The following is a 12,465-nucleotide window of genomic DNA, read 5'->3' as shown; positions in this document are numbered from 1 at the left end:
TAACAACCCTAAAGCCCCCACCCAGAAACCTGGGAAGCTGTATACGCTGTCCTGCATACCCTTGATGGGCAATACTTTCCCTCTTGCAAGCACTGAGTCTAGGGGTTAAAACAAATTTTATTGAGGGAGAGGAAGAGGTGGGGGAGGGGGGGGAACAAGAGAATGTATTTGGAGAAACCAGTAATTAATAAATTAAATTATTTGAGATAAGATTCCAGCCCTCTCAGGAAGATTGATCAATAGTCCCAGCCTTAGTACTCCTGGAAATTGTGAGTGGCTAGTGCATTCTAGCCATTTCCCTCCTCCCTACTCACACAGTTAGTCGTCCTGTGTTGGACAAGTGCAAGGATGCTGGCAGGCCAGTACTGCCTAGGATACTCTGGGCACATCACCACCTGACCCATCCAGGATAACTTCGGCTTTAATTGTGAGTAGGGTGGCCTGCACCAGAGTCCCTTAGGTAAGCTGCTGATCTCTGCAGCTTCAGCCTACGCAGGCTGGCTAGCTCTGCATCAGCAGCTGCGACGCCACATCATCTGTCACTGCTCCTCTGAGCTGTCCATCGACTCAAGGATGCCCCCATTCTGCACTATTTGCTCTTTTTGCAGCAGTCTCAACTCAGCTCTTCAGAGAGAAATTGGTGGTATTTAGGACCCTTAACTGAGTCTTCACCTCCAGAGAGGCCCTAGATATGTATCTCTTTCCCCTCCCTTAGCTCTGTCCAGGCTCCTTTACCCAACTGTGCCTGACAGCAGTCTCCTTCAGGGCGATACCAGGTACATTTGATGTCAATGACTTGTTGGGAAATACAAAGACAATGGTCAACAGCGTTTTATTGCCCCCAAACTCAAAATGTAACTGTTTTAAACAAGAGTGCCCCAAGCTGCCACCTATGTAAAATGCAAATAATGCCTGAGCCATTCCATCAATTCCCTTTGCTCTCCAACACATGCTGGCAGAGAGTTCCCTTCACAAGGGAGCTCTTTCCATCTGCACTTCTAAAGAACCTCTGGCCCGCCCTTCTCATTTTACCAACAGGCGACAAGAGAAGCCTCTTTACTTATTAAGGCTTCAGGCCACAGTGCCTACCTAACTCTAAGAATAGTTAAGCACTGGAATTAGGTGGTTGTGGAATTCCCATCCTTGGAGGTTTTTAAGAACAGATTAGACAGACTCCTGTCACAGATGGTGAACTTGGTGTCATCTCAGCATGGGGAAATGGACTAAGTGCCCTTAGAGTCATATATTTCTGTGATTCTAGGATATTCATTGTTTAGCAGAAATTCTGAACTGGACACAATGTGATGATTCTTCTGTTCTTTCAGACAATTATGCTATTTTCCCCTCATTGTAAAAAAAGGCATAACAAGCAAGGATTCCAGCTATCAGCCTATAATTATATTATATGTATTTCAGGTAATGAAGTCAAACCAATGTTAATGTTAATTGATGATTGGTCCCAAAGTAATATCTATGAAATGTTATGTCCTATGACACTTATTCAGTATCACATCTCACAGTAAGCAAGCCAATCACTTATATAATGGAAAAGTGAAACTTTGCTAATATAGCAGCATAATTGAAGGGAGGGCCATTGGGTATTTACTCAATTCAAAGTATCCCACCTTGTCAATGCAACTGAACTGTCAAATGGGTATCATGATAGATAGACCTCAGGTATGCCTCAAGATAAGTGTTTTAATCATTAATAAACTGGTCAGTGGGGTTTAAAAGCACTCAGACATGAATTAAACTATGTCTGAGACAGAGCATGAAGTCAATTTTCAATTGATTCTGTCTAGCAAGTGCTGCTTAAGAAAGAACTTTACGGTATCTTTTTTCTTACACAGAATGCAGCAATTTAACTGGTATCATATAGCCAATACACAACAATTCTACATTATATTCCCCAAAATAATTATGCTATTCCCATAATCAATTTTTTCATACTAATGTAACCTAAATGTAAAAATTAGCTTCCCCAAAAGAGCTACTTAGACTTATTCCTGTATAACTACCATATATGCACCAGCCAGTGCAACTCCTGGTCAATATTTCACTTAAGTATATTTTGCGTTTCTCAGATTTAATGCATATCTATTAAGGAGGAACAGGTTGGTGAGAATCAAACAGATTGTTATATATAATGGAAAAATCTGTATATTCTGAAAGATTGGAGTCTTATTGATTAGGCTGTTTTCACAAAATTGTGACATCAATTACCTCTGTAATTATTTTACTTTTCTAATTAGCTCATTACAAGCCAGTGAAACAAAGTCAGTTTATGGCATGACACATCTGTGGTTCATTTGCCAATACCAATAGGACATTATACATACTAAGGTGTAATTTCTATTTCATTTAGATGTGATAAGGTGCGGCTTGACAAAGCCCTGGCTGGGTTGGTTTAGTTGAGGTTGGTCCTACTTTGAGCAGAGGGTTGGACTAGCTGACCTCCTGAGGTCCCTTTCAACCCTAATCTTCTAGGATTCTATGAGAGTAGTTCATATGCATATCTACTCTATTGATACAACTGATATAGATACTGTAGATGGTAGAATCATACTGTACATGTAAGATATTATTTTCCATAAAAGAAATATATATTTCCATAACTAAGGATTATAAAGATAATAGGTCAAGCTATATTAAACATATCTGTGAATTCAACAGAACTAGGAGAGGTATTGTACCTAACAGCTAAATGCCAATCTGCATTTGCCAAAATACAGCACTGTCCAACCTAATATAAGGCCCACAATGTTCAAAACCAAAGCCAAAGCTTTTAGAGCAGTCACCTAAATAGCCAACTCTTGTAGCAGGAATCCCAAGATTATCAGTACATACATGTATAAGACTTCAGAAGATCCACATGATGAAATCCTATAACAATCACACATCTGTCACATTGTTAAAAATGACAACACTTCATGTAATGTTTTCTTAAAGAAAGTTGGACAAATTGAACATGACTGCTCTGCCACATCATAATCTGAATAAATAGGTTTGATGCTCTTCAGTTTTGCAAGTTTGGGCACATACAGCTTCCATTTCACTTGCATGTCACAAATCTTACAGAAGACAAACCCATACTACTCCTTCACAATGTACTGTAGTTCAAAATAGCAAACGGAAGGAAGAGATATTTTTCTTGTCATATTGGACTAGAATTTCAATAAATCATAAACTGCAAATAGAACAAATGTCAGCTATCCTTTAAAAGTGTTACTTATTTGACAGTTATTTGTAGTCCAATAAAACTTGGCCATGGAGCTGAAATGAATTCTCTGATACTGCAATGAGATATGTTCACATGGACTCCCGCACAGATCTTATTACAAGTTAAGAGCCCTATTACTATGATCTGTTCTAACAATCAATTGAGCCTTTAAGTAGGATGTATATAAAAAGCATGGGATATGTATTGAGACTGGTTCAACCAGTACAGATAGAACTGAAATAACAAAAAACATTCTAAAAAAATGTTAATTCAATTTTGCATTGAAGGTTCAAAGAGTGTAGCTAAGGCCCAAGCAAGCATTCTGACTCGGGAAGTCTTTATCTGAACCGAATCTTTCAAAGGCTGCATAACATTAGTAAGTAGGGTGACCAGACTTCCAGATATTATCAGACTCCCCTGATATTAGGGGCTTTGTCTTATATATGCAAATATGCCCACCGCTCCTGGGGGGATGGGGAGTCCCAATTTCTCTCATTTGCTATCTGAGCACCCAACTAATAATATCTTCGAGTAAGTCAGCAAACATAAAAGCTAAAGAGTGAATGCTAGGTCACTGGGCATTTTTTGATAAATTGTTAAAAAAATACTATAGTAGTCTATTTTAAGGATCTGAAACTTTACAGGTCACAATAAACTGATAGCTGTATTTGACCATTACAGTAGAAGAGTGTATTTTTTTTAAGTTTGACTTTTTTTTAATTGAGATTACAATCAAGTCATGTTACTAGATGGAACAATGCCACCCCCTGCCTCAACAGGTGCGGGAACTTGATGAGGCCAGTGGTGATCGAGGGCCAGTCCCAGCAGCAAGGGAGGGAAGACACTTGCCAAAGAGACACTCCTTCCCCAGGAGACTCTGGCACCCATTGGCCAGTTGGGGGAAATGGATGCTGACTGGCCAGCATCCCCCAGCTCCCAACATTTAACCTGGAGGAAGGGGGGCATCTAGAGCCTTTATGGCTCTGTTCTAGCAGCCCCACCCTATCCACCTCAAACTAGGAATGGGAATCCAGCCTGATAGATGCGACAGGTCCAGCTGTTCACATATATGGGGATCAGAAATAATTTTTTTCTCCCTTTGGCTAACTGGCGAAGGACTAGGGAGGTTTGTGCCTTCAAGCCACATCACCTTCAATCCACAGTGGATTAAGAAGTAGTGTGCTTAGGACCTAACTGAGGTACTGGTGTTGAACATTCATCGCAGCTTGTGGCTGGTTTCCAGTGAGGTTAACAGAATAAAATGAACGGGTCCCAGTAGTAAAAGACTTGGGATTTTGGTGATGGACCTTAAGCTCAAGGGACAGGGTGAGACCTTGTAGCCCTCACAGGCTGAGATTCCCCCTCTTCTGCACCTCCTTGCGGGGTGAGAATGCTAAAACTCAGAGAGCTGAGTCCTGGGCATAGGCTGAAGAAACCATATAACCCATAGTTTGGGGTAGGCTAAGGAGCCCCATAACCCCAGCACTGGAACCAATTAAATGCTTGGAATAGGAGAGTATGGGTGATGGGCGGGTAATGCCCATTGCCAGTGTTAAAGTTTAATATGAGTTGTGGCCTGCCACTTAATTTCATGCATATGTCTGTCCTCATTTTGCCACCCTGTCCACATCGATGGGTATTTGTACACTCAAATTTTCATCTGCTTCATTACTTTCCCATTTTTAGTAAACTGATGAAAAACTCAGTGGCAATTCTGTTGAGGAACAGACATGCCATCCATTTCAGACTTTCTAATATTTGTGTCTGTTGTGAAGGGTGATTTGCCCCTAAAATGAAATGCTTATCTTGGATAGTCTACCTCACAGCAGTATCTCTTCAATACACTCTTCAAAAACAACTTTCAGATATGATCTCATACTTATTCCTTCCTATTCCTTCTTTCCCTCCCCTACTAGATTCTAGTCAGCAATATTTGTTCTCTCTTTCTTGTGTTTCGTATGGATAGACTGCTGATGTGAAAAATTCGTGTTCTGCACATTATACAGTGCAAGAGGCACCCTGATGAGTCTTAACATAGAATTCCATTCAGCACAGCAGCACCTGACAGGCTAGCTACAATACTGCTGCTTAACCAAAAAAAGGAAGTAGGACTATGGTAATAGCTAGCTTTAAACTCATTTCTGTTCAATATTATATGGCATAGGCACCCAGCAAACCATCTAACAAAGCTTAATATAATAGTATTTCTCCTTACCCTCCCTTCTTAATAAAAAAACTTCACTTTTATCTTTTCACAGAACTTAAACATATGAGTCAATGCATAAAAATGTACTTCAAATGTTGTTTCCATTGCTGCAGACAGCTCCACCTATGAAGGGTGGAGATATAAAATTCACCATGTCAACACAGTGCTATTCATGAGGTACCCATATTAGCACGTTTAAACAAAGGGACGACATTACATCCTCACTTACCTGCAGTGCAAAAAAACACAGGTTCCCAGCTCCCAAATGTCTGGTTTTCTATACTTTATTGATTAAATATTGGTGTCTTCTTCCTCTCTCTCCCCCATCCCTACTTTCACTTTTAGACTTTTAAGCACTTATCTACCTGTACATTTAAAAAGGAGTATCTTGGGAATATTAACAATAGCCCCTTTGGTCTTGCAGTCTGTTGCTTGAGATGATATTTGTATTATCTATCTTAGGCTTTTTCTATGGCACCTTTCACTGTCACACCACAGTATGTACCCAGAAATTATGGAACATGTAATCTATACATATGGGACCAGATGAAGACACCTATCTGCATTTTCTGTTTTATATATATTGTAAACTCATTGGGGCAAGGGCTATTTTCTCTCTACATTGTCAAACGAAAGAGGAGAGAGAAAGAAAGAGCATTTATGAAATTATTTTACTTACTGATACAATTTCAAGCAAACAGTTATATTATAGCAATCATGAGCAAGCATAAAAATGATCAGTACAGTGAGACACAAACATATAGCGACTTGTCTAAGGTCATACAGAAAGTCAGTGGTAGAGCTGAGAACAGAACACAGGGCTTCTGATTCCCAGTCTAGTTTTGTAGCACCTGGACCATGCTCCATCCCAGTGGAATGATTAAAATGATTAAACAGGCCTTCATATCCTAAACTCTTATATACAATTCACATATGCAAGTGATTAGTGTGGATAATACTATCCACTTCTCCTCCCAACATAAATAAAATGAGAGGTCTAAAGTATACAAGACCAAAGTATTTCTGAACCATTAGGCATCTCTCATTTTTGTGATACCTATTCTTTATTTGAAGATACGTACACTGTGCAGAGACTAAACATGAAAATTATACTGACATGACCCTCTTTAGTCCCCTGATGGAATTAAGTATTTGTCTTTTCCTTTGTTTATTTGCCATTGTAAGAATGTAAATGGACACAAATGGTAAAAAAAAATGCAGTTTAATGCTCTAAAGAAAAAAAAATCTAGTGAAAGTGATGTGCTAGAAGTCAAGTCATGGTGCAAGTCACTGGAGATGACAATGACAACAATGGTTCAGCCTTTGAGAGTCAATACAATTTCACCAGTGGAATCAGTGCAGAATTTTGCACGGTCTTTGGCTTGAGTGGACTGACAACTTCTTTTTTGGGTCAACAGTCTGTTCAGTGGCAGATATAAACCATATTTGCCCCCCATATCTAATATTAAATACATTTTCAATGGTACATCAGTGACATTTATATAAACCAAGACTGAACATGCTCATTATGAATGTTCATTAAACAAGAGGCTACTAGCAATATGATAATTCATCAGTTGGCATTGATTAAAATTCTTGACAAAATGAAGCATGAGCTGTTTGAAAAATAATTGTATGTAATCATAAAATCCATGAATCATCCCTAGAAAGCACATTTACTAAATCAGAATTCAAGATTTTTGTCTAGCGGGTTTTTTTTTTTTTTTACACTTTGGAGCTTCTACTGATGGATAAAAAAAAGCCTGATGTTCCTCCAATTAAACTGAAAAGGACATCAAATAAAACAAATATAATATTATAGACAATTTTGATATAACTTTTTTTGAAGTGAACAAACAAAGGAACATTTATAACAAGGAGAGATCTGAAATCTGAGCAAATTTGGATAGTTTTCTGAATGAAGAGAATACAGACTCTTGGGATTATTTAGGAAAAGTAGAAGATATCGCTGATTATACTAGGCTAATTAGCATTACAAAGACCTGAAAGAGGTAAGACCAAAATAAATATAGAGTTAAGTTTTCATTCTGCTAGAACAGAAAATATTAGAACTGAGTTAATATCCATTTAGCTCCCGCCTCTCAGTAGGTACTTTTTGCTAGAACAATACGTAAACACATCAGTGTCACAATTCTAAATCATTGTCATAAGTATTCCTTTGTATAGTGAAAAAGAAAACTGATTTAGCTCTGTATGAAGCTCTTTAGATCTGTATGAAGTTCCTTCATCTGTCAATGACTATAAATTGATGGAACCAAGATGACTAAGCCTCCCAGTATTCAAAATCGCTGTCGATTTTATGAAATATTTATAAAAACCTGAAACTACTGTATACATTAGAGGCACTCTCCTTTTTGGAAAGTAATGCAGACAGTTCTTGTAAGCTATTTAGCTTTTTAGCTGCTATAACACAATGCAGTAATTCTGAGAATTTCTTTAAGTTCTTTTTAAAAGTCCTAAACAGTGTTTACTACAGCTATTAATCTACATTTTATTATTAATGCCTCCCCCACTTATTTCAAATTGATCAATATTAGTCTTAATACCAACTCTGTCCTAATATAATCCAACAGGTCCCATTAATTGTATTACTGGAAATATTGTGAGAATCAGTAACAATCCCAAGCGCTAAATTAGACACAATCACATACTTGGAAAAATATCTGGATCTTAAACAAGTTATATACTTTAATGGTTTAAGGCCATTTCAACAACTTTGTGCTTCTCTTGTTAAAGAATAAGATATTTATGAAACTATGTATTTGGCTGAAATAAAAACGTATGTGGTATCATCTGAATGATGCAAATAAATAAGGTGCTGCTCTACTTGTTATTTCACAGCCCATCATAAATCAGCACATAAAAAGTGCACAAATATTTCAGTTGCAATGGAGCATGAATATCAGCAAATCTTACTTATATACTTGTTCAGATTTAATATTTTCATGTTTGCAGATAACGGAGTAGTTTAACAAATCACAAGAACAATTCTCTCTGCAAACACCACAGTCACAATGTGAAACTGTAGATTAGGTTTATAGATATACAATGACTGGAGGAGTCTCTCCATCCATATGTGATATATCCTCAAAATGACCATTTCCATTTTTCTTGGAAGTGGCGTTGCTTGCATTGTGACACCAGCTCATTTATTCACCACAGCTAGTGAACTGATTTCACTGAGTCATTCTCACTTATCTGTGGCCTATCATCAGGAGGACAGGGACATGCAGTGTTTTTGTTTTTGATACCAACAAGTTTATTCCATTTTATTAATCCACTGCATTTAAGATTGCAAGCAATGCACTGCACTGCAAAATCCCAGTGTTTGATTCTGCTTTACCTACGCTGCATCTTGCCTTGTAGAAGCCACTCTTAAGTGTTGTAAGCAAATCATTGCTACAGCAACCAAGATGGTGTGCTGAAGTTATTCGATAGGGATTCAGCCTCTGTATTCAGCATCTCCAAGTGGATGTGGGGAAGAGTGGTAAGGCGATGAGGAGGTTTTACAAAGTGTTTTCAGTAACCAATGATTCAACTCTCTCCTTCTTTCCTTGTTATAGAATCTCATCTATACTGGGGGATCAGCATTGTTCTAAAGACATTCATCAAGGATCTATTGGATAACGTGACCAAAGGCACAATACAGCTGGTGCTATTGTTCTACTTTCAGCCTCCCTTTCCTTGTGCTACTTTGTTCTCTGACAGTAGCACTTATTGCAGGAAGTGCTGAGCTTAGTTGGTATAAATGAAAACAAGGGGGATAGTTTTCCGTGATTATATTAAATATAAAAGGAGTACATCACAATACATCCACTTTAAAACATCTGAAACCCTCCTTCTTGGGGGAGGAAATTTTTAAAAAAAAAAAAAGCCAAAACCAAGCCAGAATTACAATAATGCCTAACCAACTAGCAAAAAAGCAATAGGGGTAGATTTTCTACCCTGCATTTATGCTGCTTAGGTGGTGCAAAGGCTGCTGGGACTGGCTGCATTCTCTCTCATAGGCTATGTCTACACTGTAACTAAGGATGTCATTTGCAGCTTGTGTAGACATAGCCTTAATCTAGTTAGCTCACTAAAACAGGCATGAGGACACACATCCTCCCTTCAGCCCATAACATAAGCGTGTCAGAGGCAGGCAGAAGAATTTTAGGATGGGGAGCGGATGTGATCAGAGCGAGGGATGCTCAGAGTTTAATCAACTGGCAGATCACACATAAGCAGCTCCTGGGGGCAGACAGAATTAGAGCGCTTAGAAGTTACCTGACACCCCCTCAACCCCTTACTATGCTATGTGTATGCATGATTTTAAAGGCCGTTTTGGTCCACACCTCTCTCATTACAGGAGAGGAATAGAAGCTGAGAGGGATAAATCTATTCTGGATACATCTAGTTAATGTTTGTACTGATTTCTGAAGTCTTGCTGACTCTCAACAGAGATGGCACTTCCCTGCAGGCTGAAGCTAGCCGACAGGTGGCAACGGAGAGAGAAGAGGACATGGGAAAGAGGGGCATATAGGGTCTGGGATAAGCATAGTAGAGTGAAGAGAAATGTGAACCCAGTAGTGAGAGAAAGGAAGGGGAGTATGGGTAACTCTGCTGTAGGATGTGCAGACAGGGCATATGGAGCTCAAGACACAAACATTATTGGAATTATTGTGTGTGTGCTTTTTCTTCTAAGATCTTTGACAAAATTAAAGATAAATGGGGTTCTGCGGCTTTAGAAATAAAAACAGGAGACATGTTTGTCTTTTGTCTTGTAACATTCAAGTGAAAAAATCCATTGAACCTTTAGAATGCTTGAGTATGGACATCTCCTATCTATCCCAAGTGCCAGCAGACAAGGGTTCCACTTACTAACCTTCTCTCCTTCCCCTCTCTTCTCCTGCCCATATTCTCAGTTTGCTACATCATGGGCATTTCAGTTCTCATTGTCACTCTGATGGTACCCTCAGGCTAACCACAAGGCAAGAAGTGCTGCTTCCATAATTAGTGCATTGTACTCTGCTACGTAAGTTGGGGGATGCTGTGCTGCACGGAGCTACTGTACTGTCATGTAAAAGCAGGAACCTGGTATGAGTAAAACAGGAATGGGAAAATTGTATTTGGGCCTTAACTCCAAGACTGGCTCTCCATTAGGCTAGGTTCCTTCCCACCAACATTAGGCACCTACTGGAGAGCCAATAAGTATGGATACCCCATATCTGAAAAGAAACTGTATTGTGGCAAGGACAGAATGTGCAGTTTATGTTTAAAACATTGTCTATAAACAGCTGGGGAATCACACAGTGGGAAATGATAACTTTTTCCCTCTCTGCTAAAGATAAATGTTCTTCGCTTTAGAACTTCAGGGGGGGAATGACATTTCGTCAGTTTCATGTGCCAGATTGTTAGAATGTGCAATGTGGTCTAACTACCAGAACATAACACGTCTAAATGAATAACGTGGGGGCTAAGCTACGATTCTAAAACAAACCAAAAACTACTTTCCATACCGTAAAATGCACATATTCTGTAAATGCAACCCTTTCCCTCCCCAAAAAATAAAATCTCCAAGGAAATAGCCTAAACCACAACCTTTTTTTTTTTTTTTTGCACTGGCAAGGGAGATGAGGAGAAGGGAAGAAAAGCCTTCAAGTCTTCTTCCTAAGTCTAACTATGCTCTCTAGGGCTAACCCTCCTGTCCAAACACAGGCACAACTCTCATTCATCTAAAAGGAATTGTGCCTCCGTAAGAAATGTAGGATGGTGGCCTTTATAGTCACTGCTTTAGTCGTAGTGAGTTTCCTCTGGTATTTCACTTTCCTATAGATGATTAGCGGTGAAATCATTCAAGCTTGTGTGGGAAGTCCCCCTGCCTACTTGCTCATAAAACTACTGCCTTACCCGTAGTCTTCGGTGAGCCCTGAACTTCCACCAACAGAACAAGTATAGAAAATCCCTCCTGTTGCTATACCTGTTTAATGTGATCCCGGTTGTTTCAAAGTTCATTTAACAGAGTCGTTATAGTTCTCCTATATGCTCCAGTAGTGTGTTTAATGAACCCAGTTCTGATTATCGTTAAAAACAGGTAATCCGTTTGAGTACAGTAAAGGTTGCATGAATGCAAGTGATGATAGAATTTGTCCCACTGTATATAAAGCAGAGCTGCCACATTAGAGCCTTTCACCAGCTTTGTACACATGAAGCCCTGTCACTTTTCTACAGTTTTGCATATTTCTGGCATAGGCAGAGAGTACAACTGGGCAAATATTTTGGCCAAAATGTTTGTTAATACCTCAGTTGAGACAGCTCCTCATATCTGTCACCTAAAAAGAATGTCTTGGGTGTGGGAATCTCCCTCACCTTCTCTATAGTGAAACAAAGAATTCATTTAACTTCTCTGCAACATCCTTGTCTTCCTTGAGTGACTGAGGTGCTAAAGTTACATTCAGTGGCATCGCTGATTGTTTAGCAGGCTTTCTGCTTCTGATATACTTAAATTTTGCTGTTAGTTCGTATTTGTATCTAGTTGCTCTTCAAATTCACTATTGGTCTGCCGAATTATATTTTTACAATTGGCTTCTAGAGTTTATGCCCCTTTTTATTTTCCTCAGTAGGATTGGACTTCAATTTTTAAAAAGATGTCTTTTGTTTTTAACCACTGTTTACTCTGTTTAGCCATTGCAGCATTTTTTGGTCATCTTTCCCTTCCTCCCCATTTGGGGTGTACATATACTTGAGCATCTATTGTGGTGGTTTTAAGAAGTTTCCATGCAGCTTGCAGGCATTTCACTCAGAACTGTTCCTTTACATTTCAGTTTTACTAGCCTCCTCATCTTTGTGTAATTCCCCTTTTTGAAGTTACATGCTGCTGTCATGGGTTTCTACAGGGATGTTAAACTTGTTACGTTATGGTCAGTATTACCAAGCGGTTCAGTTATATTCACCTCTTGGACCAGATGATGTGTGCCACTTAGGACCAAATCAAGAATTGCCTCTCCCTTTGTGGTTCCAGGACTAGCTGCTCCAAGAA

General features: G+C 39.1%; 1 long non-coding RNA gene across 1 annotated transcript in view; it reads right to left on the bottom strand.

Moving 5' to 3' along the window:
- The window catches only part of LOC137147634 (uncharacterized), a 167,706-nt gene that overhangs the window by 39,516 nt on the left and 115,725 nt on the right, over window positions 1–12,465 (bottom strand). The window lies entirely within an intron of this gene.

The sequence above is a fragment of the Emydura macquarii genome, unplaced genomic scaffold (assembly GCF_026122565.2).
Source record: "Emydura macquarii macquarii isolate MOO-44397 ecotype Brisbane River unplaced genomic scaffold, CSIRO-AGI_Emac_v2 contig_561, whole genome shotgun sequence".
Taxonomy (NCBI): Eukaryota; Metazoa; Chordata; order Testudines; family Chelidae; genus Emydura; species Emydura macquarii.
The sequence above is the reverse complement of the archived record's forward strand: the minus strand, read 5'-3'. Positions and strand labels throughout refer to the sequence as shown.